Genomic DNA, 17,405 nt, shown 5'->3' with positions numbered 1-17,405 from the left:
TTCAATTCAGGTGTCTGCTTCTACTTCCATAGGCTGGGGGACAAAGGCTCTAGGATGGCTTATAAGTTAGTCATCCATCTCATTATCAGGTAGGGCATTGAAGGTAGCCTTTCCTCTATAAAAATTGATTATTAGTTGGTGTCATCTTTGTAGCTCTCCATACATTTCCCTGGTGCCTAATTTCCCTTTAAACCTCCCTCTATTATGATAACTCTTATCTTGCTCTCCTCTATTCTTTCCCCGACCCCTCCTCTTCTCCCTTTTTAATTCTAGCTTCTTCTCCGCTCCCTCCATACTCCCAATTTGCTCAGGAGATCTTGTCCCTTTCCATTCTCCTGGGGACCATGTATGTCTCTCTTAGGGTCCTCCTTGTTTCCTAGCTTCTCTGGTGGTGTGGAATTTAAGCTGCTACTCCATAGCTCTATGTCTACAATATATATATATGAGTGAGCACATACCATGTTTGTCTTTTTGTGTGTGGGATACCTCACTCAGAATGGTTTCTACCAGTTCCATCCATTTGCCTGCAAATTTTAAGATTCCATTTTTTCCCCACTGAGTAGTACTCCCTTGTGCAGACACAATAACCCTGTACAACAAAGGAACTTCCAGAGGCATCACCAGCCCTGACTTGAAGCTCTATTATAGAGCTATAGTCCTGAAAAAGTTTGGTATTGGCACAACAATAGACAGGTAGACCGATGGAATCAAATTGAAAACTCTGACATTAACCCACATACCAACAAACACTAATTTTTGACAAAGAAGCTAAAGTTATAAAATGGAATAAAAAAAGCATCTTCAACAAATGGTGCTGGCATAACTGGATGCTTGCATGAAGAAGACTGCAGATAGATCCATGTCTATTGCAATGCACAAAACTTAAGTCCAAATGGATCAAAGACCTAAACATACATCCAGGCACTCTGAACCTGTTAAAAGAGAAATTGAAAAGTACCCTTGAATGAATCGGTATAGGAGACTGCTTCCTGAACATAAAACCAGTAACACAGACACTGAGATTGAAAATTAATGAATGGGACCACCTGAAACTGAGAAACTCCTATAAGGTAAAGGACACAGTCAACAAGACAAAACAGCAGCCCACAGAATGGGAAAAGATATTCACTGACCCCACATCTGACAAAGGGCTAATGTCCAAAATTTGCAAAGAACTCAAGAAGCTAGTCTCCAAAACACCTAATTATACAATTAAAATGTGGGGTACAGAACTAAATCAAGAATTCTCAATAGAGGAATATAAAATGGCTGAAAGACACATAATAATGTGCTCAACATCCTTACCATTAGAGAAATGCAAATCAAAACATCTGAGATATCATCTTCCTTCTGTCAGAATGGCTCAAATAAAAACACCAATGGTAGTTTATGATAGGGAGGATGTGTAGAAAGGGGAAGACTCCTCCACTGCTGGTGGGAATGCCAACTCATACAGGTATTTTGGAATCAGTGTGGCAGTTCCTCAGGAAAATGGGAATCAGTCTACCACAAGATCCAGCAATTCCACTCTTAGGCATATACACAAAAGATGCACATTCATACAACAAGGACATCTATAGTAGGAAATTACCAATACGGAGTCAGGTAGAAATATAAGGCTATTTAATAGGGAAAAGCCTTACTTACTGAGCGAACCAGCCAGCCGGTGGTAGCAGTCTGTACAGAAAGAAGCAAAGAGAAACCGAAAACGAAACGCAGTCCCCCTACTCACTCTGACCACGCCCTCACAAGCCCTCAGGTACTCCTGTAGCCAGCCCCTAAGAACGTGTGGCTACAGCTTCCCCTACAGACATCTGTTCAGCCATGTTCATAACAGCATTATTTTTAATAGCCAGATCCTGGAACCAACCTAGATGCCCCTCAACTGAAGAATTGATAGAGAAAATGTGGTACATTTACACAATGGAGTGCTCATTTCATTTTCCAACAAGAATCCTTGCATTGCATAAAAACAAGCATTTTATATGCCTTGAAATCCTTAACTTCTCTTCACTGTCTATAGACTTGTCAGAATGTTAATTAAGATACATGTTATCTGTAGTCTCTCTGACTCTAGCTGTTTTCTGTCTCTTACATTTGCAGTTGTCTCCTGGTATGTTCATGGTATGGACTTAGTAGAAGGTGTTTACCTGATTTGCCAACATTGACTAGATATCTCTCATCTTGTCTGCCTTATCTGTTTCATTTGTCTTGGTAAGACAACTCAACATACCCCCAATGCATTCACTATTACTTCTTCCACTTTTTATTTATGTCAGTTTGATCAAGTTTCATAAGCACTTTCCTTAGAAACATGCCTTGAATCTGGTGCATTTCTCACAGTACTACTATAATTCAGTTTGACAGTCATTGCTAGTCAAAACTCACCCCAATAACAGCATTGCTGGGCTCTTTGTGCTAGGATTGATTCTTCTCCAAACCACACTTTTCAGTGTCCAGATATCAATTCTCAAAATCAAACACATATGGGAAGTCACATTACTCTTTTCTATAAAAGACTTCATCACTTCTGTTTTCTGGCAACAAGAAACCAAGATTTGTGATCAGAAATAGAACCTTCAGAACCTCACAGAGCTAATTTTCCTAGTTGGCATGCCACTTTCAACAAAGCCAGTGCTCTGAAATATACAGAGTGCTGTGTGTGTTCCCCTAGATAGTGCTATGCTTCCCTGGAGAGTTCTATGCTCCCCTGGAGAGTGTTGTTATTACTTAGAATGTGATATGCCACCCTGGAGAGCGTTGTGCTCTCCTAGACTGACCAGGAAAACCATACTCTGTTCTTTCAGCAAATAGCTATAGATTCAACCCTTCCACTTCTAAAATAGTCTCTCTGTTAAAATAGTCCATGTCTTCTTTAACCCCATCTCTCCCAAGTATAGGAAAAAATTGATGACACAATTACCTCTCTTAATTCTATGTCTGCTGTTTCTCATCTCTGAAAACATGTTTCCCAAATTACTACAAATGCTGCAATCCCAGATTTCCAGTTCAACACAAACTATGCATAACATACAATGACTGTTTCCTCCATTTTACAACCAGATTAAAAAGGCAAAATAGGATAAGTATGAATATTTTTCAGGTGCTTAGAAATAGGAAAGGAATTACAAGCATACATTATTGGTTTTGTTGTAAGTTTTTGATCTGGATATGCAACTTTAAAAGTTTAAATATAACATGGTGTGTATTTAAAAGGAGTGAAATTAAATTTATGTTTATTAAAATTTAATCAAAGCACATTAAGAAAATAATAAAGTTGGTGCTTTCTTCCAATAATTGAAAAAGTAAACCTGATAAATATAAATATACTCTGGCTAGCAAGAACCAATCATGTATTCTGTTGTACTCCTAGATTTGTGCCTAGCCTTATCATTATCAGAGAGGCCTCTTCCTGTAGCTGAAGGGGGCCAATGCAGAAACTCACAATGAAACATTAGTCAGAGAGAGAGGCCAACTTAGAGGTCTTTATTGGCGCACTTCCCTGAAAGTTGTGGGAATCAGAAGGAAGAGTGAGAAAAATAATTATAGGATCCACAATGGTCAAGGACACCAGAAGAACATGGCCCACATACATCAACTAAGCAGGGCTCACTGGGACTCAAGGAGACTGAAGGTGCAATCATGGAGCCTACGTGAGTCTGCACTAGGCCCTCTGCAATATGTCATGGTAGTTAGCTAGGTGTTTTGTGGAACTTGTAAGAGTGAGAGAGGTATGTCTTTGATACTTGAGACCCTTTCCTCCTGCTGGTTTGCCTTGCCTAATTGCATTGTAACTTGGTATGCTGTGCAACACTTGCTATGTTTGTGCCTAGTTGTAACTTGCTTTGCTGTTTTGTTGATATAACTTGGAAACCTACTTTTTTTCTGATGAGAAAGGGGAGAGGAATGCAAGGGGGAGAGAAAAGATGGAAGGGGCAACTGGGATGGGGACAGGAGTACAGGGATGGGAAACTGGATGCATTATATGAGAGAGAAAAAAAGAACTGATAATAACAATAAGTGTTAATGTTATCATTGTGTAAACAGCATGTCACCCAAAAGACAGATAGCATAGCAACAAGAAGAAAGGTTCCTACGGAAGGCAGCATATTCCGTGGGGAGAAAAGACCACTGATGAAGAAAAAGGAACTTTTTTATGTATGTACATAGCACTGATACGGACATAGTATTTCTACTATGGAATTGCATGTAACAAGCTCTCCAACATGGATGCTATCACACACCATCTCTATTTAAAAAGTAAATATTGTTCTAATTACCATAATTTCCAATTCAAATACTTTATGTAGTAGACAACCAGGCAGGGCTAGCCATGAGAAATATATAATTTTTGCAATGGCTATATTCCTCTTTCCAAATTATTAATTACTTTCTTCTTTTATATGTTGATTTTTGCATAATCTGTTAATATGATGCAATGTGTCTATGTCCTATCTATTTGGGACACAATTGAGATTGAGTTTCTGTCTTTAAAAGGATGATGGCTAGACTTGGTGTTCACCTCTATCGCATGTATGCTTTAGAGCTGCATACTTTCTTCAGAAACAGATTTGCCCCAATAAAAATGTGAACTATAGAGCAACTGGTACTAGTAACACAAAACAATATCCTGGAATAATTAAGATTCATGAAAGCACAGACATTTGAACAAAGTCAAATTATAAATCCAAATTAAATAATAGTTGGGAGGTTGTTCTGTGCTGAATCCTCATGTGTGACATCAAGGAAGAAAAATAAAAACATAATGAACTACAAAAGTATGAGTCATAGTATCATATGCTTAGAATTGATGATCATGGTGTACTTCTAATGGAAGAGAAAATAGAATACTGAGATCAAGGTGAAATCAAAAGAAACTGGTAATGAAGTAATTATTTTAACGTGCAAGGAAGGGATTACATAGAAAGACTCACACAAATAGAAATGAAAACACTTTTGATTTTAGATCTACAGCAAAACTATTCTGGGAAATGAAGAGAAAGCTCATGGTTAAAAGTACTGGCTGCTTTTGCACAGGACTAGGGTTCAGTTTCAAGCCCAATAGGATGGCTCACAACCATTCCAGGTTCAGATGATCTCATGCCCTCTTCTGGACTTTATGAGAATCAGACATGCACACAATTGAAGATGGAGGTTTCTGTTCTGCCAGGCCCTGCCACCCTTCAGCCCCAAATAAGCATACAGGGACATAACAATTATTAAACTATTAGCTGATGGCTCAGGGTTCTTACTGGTTAGCTCTCTCTTAATTATTAGCCCATAACTACTAATATATTGAAAGACCTCAGAAGAGGTACTTTCGTAGAAGGAGACCCGCACCCAGGAATCAGCGAGACCACAAACTTGGATGCAAAAAAGCAAGAGGCTTTATTAGCGACACGGGTACCCGGGGCGGCTTAGCTCCTGTGAGCCCAAGCACGCCGAGCCAAGGAAGAGGGGTCCTTATATAGAAAAAGCACAGTACAGAAGCAAAAAGCATAGTTACAGAGATTCTATTGGACAATTTAATGAGGTACAGAGCATTTTCTCAAGGTCTGATAATCAGGCGAAACGGCCTTGGCTCTATCTCATCTTGGGTACAACAGACTCGGCAGTTCCTCCCTCCGCATCCAGATGGCTGACCTTGGGACGGAGCGTTCCCCATCGGGCGGGGGCGCGGGGGCGGGGGGGGGCGGGGGCTGCCTGCCTCTGGCCGCCTCGCGGGCTCCTCGCTCGGCCCCAGCCCCGGGGCATGGTGCCAGGCGGGGCGGGCCGGGGGCGCGAGCCCCGCCGGGGTGAAGGCTTGGGAGGGAGCCCGTGGCCGGGCGTGCAGCGGCAGGGGAAGTGGAGGCTGGTGGGTGTCTTTCAAGGGGTGCCCCCCAACATCTGCAATCGCAGCTGCAGCAGGGACAGCAGGATGAGGGGAAGCAGGGCGGCGGGAGTGCCCCGTTTCCTCCTCGGCCAACTCTCCTCCCGCCCCCACCCGATCCCCATCCCCCATCCTTCCCAGCCCATCCCGCCTGCTCCAGAGAGAACACCCAGCACTGGATTTCTATGTGGTTTTATTTTAACAAAGAACTTACGGCATCCTATATTCACAGTAGCTACATGGCATCTCTTCCTGGTGGCTCCTGTCTGCTTCCATCTCCCCAGCATTCTCCTCCTCTGGTAGCCCTGCCTATTCTTCCTGCCTGACTACTGCCCAATCAGTGTATTATTCATCAACCAATAAGAGAAACATATACAGAAGGACATCCCCCATCACACGGTATATATACATAAATACATGCATACATGCATACATACATACATTCACAATCAGACAAAACATTTATACATATTCTTTTTTAAAATTTTTAAAAACAATCTGATCATGGAAACACAGAGGTAACTATAAACAGATTTCAGGGAACAGTAACCAAAATGACTAATCATAAGAAGAAGGAAGGAAGAGGAAAGAGAAAAGAAAGAGGAAGGAGGGGAAAGGAGAAGGAGAAAAATTATGAAACAACAAAGGTGAAGGAGGAGGAAGACTTAGGGACCAATGTCAAGAATGTCAGATTAAAGTTTCTCCTCAATTGTTGCTTCCCTTACTAAACCAACCTCAAAAAGAAAAAAAATATATATCAACGCTTCAGTGATGACATAGTTGATGAAACATCAGTGCAGGCACCAAGACTAGCTTCCTTCTAGCACAACCAATATCATCATCACACCTGCCTTAGTGCTGCTTCAAGTTATAGACTTTTTCACATATTATAGTACTGAAAGGAGATTCTCAAGTTCAATTTCACAAAGTCAAGAAGCTTTTTTTTTCACTGTAAATGCATGTGTATTTCTCTTATCCAGAGAAAATTCTCATCATTTTTGAGATGGGAATGAAAAGAGGATTGGTAACATGCTTGACAGAGACAATCTAAGCCAGTGATGAGATTTATAAATATTTGTCTACCCAATAAAACTTAGAATAATTTATATAATGAGTTTAGTATGTGATGAATATAAGCTAAATTATTGTTCTCTGAAGTGGCCTTCTCTGGCAAGTGGTCCAAGGTGAACAATTTAAAACTTTTGAAGTCAAACTGAAATTTACTTATAAGACCACTGAGAAGGTAATCCTCATTAAAACAGGACTAGGCCAACAAACAGGTCTCATTGTGTCTTTTATTTCCTCACAAATAGTAAAAATTCTAAGTCCTTTCAACCTCCAAGGAAGCCTCCCTTAAAGCAAGGCTCAGTGTTCTAACACTTTATAGTAGCTGAGTGAACTTTAAGCTTTGGAGCAAATTACTTTATGTCAAACAGAGTTCATGTTTTATTTAGCTCTTCAGAAAGTTGGAGTGGTAGAAAGGAAGACTTGAAAATATGTAAGGAAGATAAACTACAGAATTGAATTCTTGAAAATGTGAATCAATAAATTTCACATTCAGTTTTCAAAACAAATATGGGGAAAATTGAAAATCATATGTCAAAACATTGTTAACCTATCTACTGAATTATTCATTTGTAAAAAATGTCGTGACCCGGCTTGTCTCAGCTTTAACCCATGACAGCCATGAGGTTTGGCCTGAGTGGGGGTGTGTGGACCTGGAAGCTCCCAGTAATCCAACGGCAATAAAGATCAAACACAGGCATCTTGTCATCTTTAGAGAGCTCTCAGTTCCATGTTGTAGAACTATAGTCATTTCTTTATTAGCCATCTTTTCTGGTGTTTCCTAACCATCTTGCCAATACCACGAGGAAAACCATTTCCCTCTTTGTGCCCTCTCTTCTCTGGGCATTAGCCCCCTTCTCTCCTAACCTTCTGTCCTCTGATCACCTCTGATCACCTCTGATCACCTCTGATCACTCACATACCTCTGCCCAGGTGCAGGCCTATTCAGATGCTTAGGTGCATAGATATGCAAATTAGGAGGCCAAGTTAAACAATAGTAGCCTTACTGGCATTAACAATACAATAGTGGGCTGGAGCTTTCTGGTGCTCCATGTTTACTGGAGCTAGAGACTGCGCCCGAAAATATTCCATAACAGAATTATTCGGTCCACCACAAAAAAAAAAAAAAAAACATAATTTGATGATTAAGTAGCAAGTGAAAATCACACACAGTCATATGTAGGATACACACACACACACACACACACACACACACACACACACACCACACACTCACACACATCTGAATGCTCAAGGAATTTCATTGATTTCAGGGACCCTTTGAAGCTAACCCTATGTGTCTATCCTAACAACTTCCCAAACCCTTCTCATATTAGTATTTCATTCTTTATTCATTTTAAAGTCATAGATTCTGCACTCTTAATCTTAATCAACAGTAAAAACTTCCAAACATAAAATTACATTTATTTTCTTTTCACAAGGAATGCCTGCACTTCTGGCAGTACAGATGAACTACTCTCTTCTTTCATTTTTGAATGGTAACTTACTACAACTGGTACCATGGAGAATTAACTGGATCTTCTTTCACCCAAAAAAATTAATGACAGCCGGGCATTGGTGGCACATGCTTTTAATTCCAGCACTCAGGAGACAGAGGTAGGTGGATCTCTGTGAGTTGGAGACCAGCCTTGTCTATAAGAGCTATCCTGACAGCCTCCAAAGCCACAGAGAAACCCTGTCTCAAAAAATCAAAAAAAATAAAAGGTTAATGCCTTACTATCACAGTTGTATAAAATATAAACAATGTATTTCTAATTTTCCAGAAGTAAAACTTCTTCAGTAAAACTGAAGAATTCATTAATTTATGCAAAATAATAATGAAATGAATGGGGTACAACAGTGAAATGCTATCTAACATCTGCTTAAATCAATAAAATAGAAAATATTATCAGCACAATCTAGTGGTGAGGATCTGAAGTAACTGGAGTTCTCACATAAAAATGGGATTATAAAACCCCATAGACATTGTTTTTAAAGTTTTAGGCAGTTTATAACACTAAGCAGACATTATCCACATGTAGGACTCTATGACACAGACCACCTAGCTGCTGTCTTTTAAAGTCAAAATGCTTTTTCAGCATTTTTATCTTTGAATTTAATTCAAAGACAAGGACAGAACATATATGAGTCCTGAACCAGTGTTCCACGCTATCTCTAGGTAATGACCAAAAAAAGGACCATTCCTATAATTCCATTGAAACATGCCCAGACTTTCCCAAACATGTCCAAAAATGAATAAACTAGAACTTCAGCCTATCAAAAATGTACCAATGTAACTATTGCTTGCTCAACCAATCATTTTTAAAATGTTCCTGAAATTCCTCTAGTTATGCTTGAAAGGAGCCTTCGTACTCTCTCATTATGGCCATTTTGTACAAATGGTGGACCCTGTAAGCTAATTGTTCCTGCAGAATAAGTATTCTTTGCTTTTGCATATTATTTGAGTCTAGGGTCCTTCTTCAGTGATTCTTGGACTCTTACAGTTACCAAGTCATGAAAGTTGCACTTTCTAATCCAACTTTGAGTTGTTTTCCACTCAACTGCAAGGTCCTCACCAAACAGCAATGATAGTTTCTTTACCTTCATGATCCAAGTGTGTAAGCCAAATCCTCAATAGTGGTCCTCACAAGGCAGAGAGTCCACATGGTGTATTAAACCTAAATCAACAGAAACCAAAGATATCTAGCACATACTGTTTCCCATCTCATAAATCTTTTTTTGTGGGTACAATTTTTGTCATATAACACACCCATCTGAATTAATCTTCTACCCTCTCTTCTATACTTTACTACAGCTAACTATAATTATTTAAATCCATGCTAATGTATTGCTTGAATTCCAAATTTTGTTTTTATTAACAGAAATAAATTTTCCTATCCCTTTGTCTAAACATGCCTCATCTCTTTGATGTGATTTTGTTTGGTACTTTTGTTTGTTTTTCTTTTCTTTCTTTTCCTTTTACTTAAAATGGATCTTTGGCATACAATATATCCAGATTGAGGGTTCTTCTCCTTACACTCTTCCAAGTTACTCCCAACTGCTTCCCCATTCAGATCTAGAATGTTTCTGTCTCTCATAAGAAAGGAACAGGCTTCCACTTCCATGGGATAATAAAATATAATATAATAAAAGAAAATGTAATAAGCTAAAACAAGAACAAGCACATTGAAATTGAACAACACAAACAAACAGAAGGAAAAGAGCCCAAGTGAAGGCTCAAAAATCACAGAACACTTTATAATACACTCAGGAGTTCCATAAAAACACTTAACTAGAAGACACAATACATGTGCAGAGGACCTGTTGCAGAGTCGTGCAAACCCACTGCCTGCTGCTTCAGTCAGTCATTGAGAGTTAATCTAAGCCTTGCTAAAGTTTATTTAGAGGGCCTTATTGTCTTGGTGCCCTCCATCTCCTGTGGTACTTACACTCTTTCCAGCTCCTGTTCACAGAGTTCTCAGGTTGGATCTGACGAAAACATCCCATTTAGGACTGAGTGTTCAAGAATCTGTCACTCACTGAATAATGTGTGGTTGTGGGTCTCTGTATTTGTTAACATATGCTGTAAGAGGAAGCTACTCTGATGATGGCTGAGCAAAGCACTGATCTATAGGTATAGCACAATGTCATTAGGAGTCATTTTATTGATACCTTTTCTTTTAAAACTGTACAAGAACATTGTATTTAGTTTTACCCTGAGGCCCTTGGCTATACAGCCCCAGGTTCTTGTTCACCCAAGCAGTGGCAGGTATAAATTCCTTCTTACAGGAGTAGGCCTTGAGTCAAATAAGATATTGATTGGGTACTTCTACAAAATTTGTGACACCATCACCCTAATGTATCTTAATGTAATCCAAAGGGCTTTGTGGATGGTGTGGTGGCTGTGTTTCTTTTTTTGGTAGCCTGTAGTGTTCCCCCCTGTAGAAAGATGCTAGGATCTAGGGTTGAGGACAGCTTGAATTCTCCGTGGTCAATGAGTTGTATAGGGGTTGTGTTCAGCAATGGGGCCATGCTGCCAGTTTATGGAGAGTAACCTATAGTTTTGGCAACAGACAAGGTTGTTTGGGGTTTCTCATGGGACCCTTTTGGCCAACAACTCAATAAGATGAAACCCTCTAGGAGTTTCTTTCCTGCCTGGTTTCATTGCCCTTTAGCACCAAATAAACACATAGAAATATGTATTAATTATGAGCTGTTTGACTGATGACTCAGGCTTCTTATTTGACTCATTCCCTCTTAATTATTAACCCATAACTACTTATCTATGTATTTCTACATGGTTTTATCTTATTGGAGAATTCTCTAGCATGTTACTCCTCCGGCAGCTATATGGAGTCTCCCTGGATTCCCTCTCTGTGTACGCTCCCCAGAATTCTCCTCATCTGGTAGCCCCACCTATACTTCCTTCCTGGCTAATGGTGTTTCATCAACAACCAATAAGAGAAACATATATACAGAAAGACATCCCCCATCAATACCCAATTATGTTACTAAAAGCTTCATTTGATGACAAGAGATGATCAGTTGAGACTGTCTGTGCATTACTTGGTGATTTGATTTAGATTGCCTTCATATATGCATATATTTTAGGATGCTTTTACTGAAGTAGGTTTCCATATTGCCCCTCAAGTGATTCTTAATTTTAGCCATATCTCCTTATATTCCCTCCATTATCACCTTCTCCAGTTGCCCATCCACCCCATACTCTTGTTCTAGGCTTCCCCTGATCCATCCTCAACTATATATTCAATTTCCCTTTCGTAACTAGATCTATCTGTCCCATTTAGTCCCTTATTCTATACATAGCCTCTGTGCTTTTGGGCAATGTTGTTTGGCTATAACTGATTCAGTAGCTAACATCCACATATAAGCAAATACATACCATATTTGTCTTTCTGTGTCTGGAATACCTCAATCAGGATGATTTTTTTTCTATTCTATCTATTGTGCCTATGAATATTAGTATTTCATTTTTTCCATTGTTCGTAGCTCCATTGTGTAAACGTACAATTTTTCTTTATCTATTCTCCTGCTGAATAATAAAGATTGCTTAAATTCTGCAATTATGAATAGGGCAGCAAAGAACATAGTTGAGCAAGGGCCTATGTAATAAAATGAAGTGTCCCTTCAATATATGACCAAGAACCTAAATCTTGAGTTAGCTGATTATTATTTTCCTCAAAAAGTATCACATTGATTTTCAGAGTTGGCTGTACATGTTTTCACTCCACCAGCAATAGGTGAGTTCTCCTTCTTCCACAACCTCATCAGCATGAACTTTCACTTTTCATTATGTTAGCAGTTCTGATGGGTAAAAGATGAAATGTCAAGTTTTGAAATACATGTCCCTGAGAGCTAAGGATGTTGAACAGTTCTTTAAATGTTTCTAGACATTAGGGTTTCCTCTATTGAGAATACTATTAAGATATGTACCCCATTGATGGGGAATGTACTGTATATGTTTATCTTATTGATTGTTGAATAAAGTTCTGTTTGGCCAATGAAACAGCAAGTTAGACAGGACTAGGAGTCAAAGAGGATTCTGGGAAATGTAGTAGAGAAGTGGTGATCCAGGCCGGAAGTGACATAGTAAGGAGACTCATATTTAGCAAGGAGAAATAGGAAGTGTCCCCTTTTTCCCCTTCACATCCTCCAGCTGCAGGATGTGAGCAACCGGCAAGAGAGGGTGCCAGCAAAAGGCATCCTATATAAAGATAAGTCTTATAAAATATATAGACTGATGAAAATTAAGACTGAGCTAACAGATGAGAAATCCTAGTCATTGAAATCCAAACAGCATTTGAACCTAATACAATTCTCTGTGTGCATTAATTTGGGGCCTAACTCGGGTGGGCGGCTGGCGTAAAGTGCACACATGGCAAAGGGGCTCAGGCGGCTTTTGGTGGAAAGATTTATCGTAACACCCCATTTTGTAAATAAGTTATTTGTTTCCTTGATATCTAGGTTCTTGAGTACTTAATATATTTTGGATATTAATCTTCCATCAATTGTGTTCTTGTCAAAAAAAAAAAAACTTTTTCCTTTCTGTAGGTTTCCACTCTTTTCAAATGAGTATCCATTGTCTTACAAAAGCTTTTCATGAGGTCCAATTTGCTTATTGTTGACCTTAGTGCCCATGGTAATGGCTTTCTATTCAGAAAGTCTTTACTGTGCCAATGAGTTCAAAACTATTCCTCAATTTCTCTTCTATACGGTTCATTGTTTCTATTTTTATATTGAGGTCTTTTATCCATTAGTTGAGTTTAGTGGTCTATTAAATAAGTATCGATCTATTCATATTCATCTGCATACAACCATTCAGTTTGACCAGCACCATTTGTTTAAGATGCTGACTTTTTCCTTGTTTATTTGTAAAAAAGGTATGTAGATTTATATCTCAGGCTTCAATTCAATTTCATTGAACCATGGAACTGTTTTTGTGCCAATACGATGCTATTTTTATTACTATTGTTCTGTAGTAGACCTTGAAATCAAGAATGAAAGTACCTCCTAAACTGTTTTTTATTGTACAAGGTTTTTGTTTTTGTTGTTGTTGTTATTTTCATATAAAGTTGAATGTTGTTCTTTCAATGTCTGTGAAGAATTGTGCTAGAATTTTTGATTGCAGTGAATCTGTCGGTTGTTTTTGGTAACATGGCCATTTTAACTATATTAATCCTACTGATCCATGAACATGGGAGATCTTCCTCTTTTCTGGTACCTTCTTCAATTTCTTTCTTAAAAAACTCGAATTTCTTGTCATACATGTCTTTCTCTTGCTTGATTAGATTTACCCGATTTTGCATTAATTATGGCTGTTGTGAAGGAAGTTCTTTCCCCGATTTACTTCTTAGCCCATTTATTGGTTGTATGAAGGAAGTGTACTGATTTTTTGGGGAGGTGTTAGCCTTCTCTCCAGATGCAACACTGAAGGTATTTGTCAGCAGTAGGATTCCCTGGTAGAATTTTGAGGGTCAATTATGTAAACTTTCATATGATATGCAAATGGTAATACTTTGACTTCACCCTTTTCATTTACCCTGAATATCCTTTTGTTGTCTTATTGTTTGAGCTAGAACTTAAAGTACTATATTGAGTACATATGGAGAGAGTATACAGCCTTGCCTTGTTCCTGATTATGGTGGAACTGCTTTGAGTTTCTCTCCGTTTAATTTGATGTTGGATATAAGATTACTGTAAATTGTCCTTATTTCATTTAGATATGTTCCTTGTATCCCTGACCTATCCAAGAATTTTATTATGAAAGGTTGTTGGAGTTTGTCAAAGGTTTTTTTTTTGTTTGTTTGTTTTTTGTTTTCCAACTTTCTTTAATTGAATTAGAAACAGGATTGTTTTACATAACAATCAGCATCTAATGAGATGATCACATGTTTTTTTTTTCTTTGTTTGTTTATAAATTTCTTTGCGATTAAACCATCCTTGCGTCCCTGGGATGAGGTCTACTTGGTCATGGCCTGGAATAAAGCAATAATTCAGGGAAAGGAGTTTACTAGGGTAAGATATGTGTTATTCATTATAAATGGGGCCAGATTTAGCAGGGAGGTTGCAGCAGGTGGTCTGCCACAGAGGATAAGTATTGTTTTTATTGAGCTGAGGGAGAGGTGAAGATTTGTAGTTGCCTACTTGTTTCTCTGGTTGGAGTTTGGCTTGTTATTTTTTGAGACAACTTCTAACAATATAACATAACTAGGCCTAGATTTCACTATATAAACCATGCTCACCTTAAATTTTTTTATCCTCCTTCCTTAGCTTCCTGGGTGCTACTATAGGCATCTGCTGTATAGGCATCAGTCCTTATTCCAGCCTTTACACATCAGTGTAATTTCAAATATTGGTTCCTTCAAGGATTCTTCTATATAACATACCTAGCACAAATTAAAAGTAGTTTTAGGTGGGTATGTTTTATGGAAACCATTTCCCAAGATTTTTTACAACTCCAGTTTTAGTGACATCAAGTTAAAGCCTCAAATCATCTATGTTAGCAGAGATGTTAACACCCCAAAGCAGACTAATGAGTTCAAATCACAGAGTGACCATTTGTAATCACACTGCCTACAAGTTCCTGTCCTGTGCTACTTCATTGATCCATGAACTGTTAGTACCATATTATACCACATTTGTAAAATCATTTTTTAAACATCTCTCATTTTCTAAACTTCTAGGGTCTCATTGATTTGTATTTTGTATCCTTAACTATCATGTATTCAAAATAATAAAAAAAGTTTATGAATCAATGAACAAGACCACAATCACTTATGTATTAATACTTTGGAAATCTTTTAAGGATCAGTTAAGTGGATGATGGAAGCAGAAACAGACATCCACAGATATACACTGAGCTGAAATCTGTAATTTAGTTGAAGAGAGGGAGGAATGAAGAGTGAAGGGTTCTGTACCAGGTTGGAGAAACCCACAGGAACAGTTGGCCTGAACAAGGGAGGGCACATCGACCCCAGATGCTGTCTGGGAGGCCAGTACAAGACTGATCCAGACCCCTGAACATGGATGTCAATAATGAGGCCTCTGCACTCCAGGGAGCCTCTGGTAGTGGATTAGTATTTTTCCCTAGTGCAAGAAGGGACTTTGAGAGCACATCCCACGTGAAGGGATACACTCTGGCTCTGGATACATGGGGAAGGGCCCAGGACAAGCACAGGAAGATTTGGAGGACAATGCAGAGCCCCTGTTGAGGGCCCTACCCTGCCTGGGGAGTGGATGGGGTGGGGTTAGGAGGGGTGGAGGGGAGGGGAGGGAGAGGTAGAAGGGACTTACATGTGAAACAACCTTGTTCCCTAACTTGAACTAATAAATAAAAAAAGGAATCAGTTATCAGTTATTACTATCAGACTTTGTGTTGCATTATTTGGCTTGTACCTCTAGATGTGAGACTAAACTTGTATGTAATTAAAAAGATGAAAATTAAGTTTTGGGTTCCAGTTCTGCAGCCCTGCTCAGAAACACCAGATCCAAATTCAGCAGTGGGATCCTGTTGGGAGCCACAGCCCCAAGATGGTGCCTGCCTGGATGCCAGGGAGACCGAGCTTAGCTGTAAATAAGCCTTATTTGGAAGCTCTTAGTGGATCTGGTGTGCCTCCTCCTTCTGTGACCTATCTGGGATTGCCAGGTGGCATGAGCTAATTGGGTAATGAGCTTGCTTTTAAGGGCTTGATGGGGGGGCTGGGAGAAGTAGAAGCTGATGTACAAGGTTCCTGAATAAACTGCTTGAAGAAGAGTCATGGTTGTGTTACTCTTCTGGTCAAGATAAACTCGACAGGATCCAACACACCCAGACACTGTCGAGGTCCCAGTAACAGTTCTAGCTCCATCCACTGTCCCAGGTAGGAGAGGAGCTTGTTCCAATTGTGGTTCTGCAGCCCTGCTTGGGGGACTCCTGACACCAGGGGTCTGCTCACCGGATCTGAACTCGGCAGAAGGATCCACCACACTCAGACACTGTCAAGAACCTGGTAACAGTCACAAATCCATCCACAAGAAGAGGGTAGACATCAGAGTATTGGAATTGTTAGCATCTACCAGAAGGGAACATTGGTCCCATGCCCACCAGGAGAGGGAGAGACTCCTGCTATGCCCACCAGAAGAAAGGATGAGAAGAAGACAATATAAAAGCACATTCAACAACAGAAAAACCAATATGACACCACCAGAGACTAGGGACCATACACCAGCCATACCAGAATATCACAATGCAGATGAAGCAGAAGGGAATGACCTTAAAAATATCTTCATGAAAATGATAGAGGACCTCAAAGATGACATGAGAAAATCCCTTAAAAAAGTGGAAGAAAAAACAAACCAGAAAATACAAGATATCAACAAATCTCTCAAGGAAACAGTTCAAGACCTAAAAACTGAAATAGAGACAATAAAGAAGGCACAATCTGAGGGAATGCTGGAAATAGAAAAGCTAGGTAAATGATCAGGAACTACAGACACAAGCATAACCAACAGAAAACAAGAGATGGAAGAGAGGATCTCAGGATTTGAAGACATACTAGGAAAAATAGACTCATCAACCAAAGAAAACTTAAGTCCAACAAATCCCTAACACAAAATATCCAGGAAATATGGGATATCATGAAAAGACCAAACCTAAGAATAATAGGTATAGAAGGTGAAGAAATCCAACTCAAAGGCACAGAAATCATGTTCAACAAAATCATAGAAGAAAACTTTCCAAACCTATAGAAAGATGTGCCAATGAAAATACAAGAAGCCTACAGAGCACCAAATACACTAAGCAAAAAAAGGTCTCCTCACCACATAATAATCAAAACATCAAACATACACAACAAAGAAAAAATATTAAGAGCAGCAAAGGAAAAAGGCCAAGTAACCTATAAAGGCAAACCTATCAGAATCACACCTGACTTTTCCATTGAAACTCTGAAAGCCAGAAGGTCCTGGATAG

The sequence above is a fragment of the Cricetulus griseus genome, chromosome 2, assembly GCF_003668045.3.
Source record: "Cricetulus griseus strain 17A/GY chromosome 2, alternate assembly CriGri-PICRH-1.0, whole genome shotgun sequence".
Classification (NCBI taxonomy): domain Eukaryota; kingdom Metazoa; phylum Chordata; class Mammalia; order Rodentia; family Cricetidae; genus Cricetulus; species Cricetulus griseus.
Note: the sequence above shows the minus strand (reverse complement) of the source record.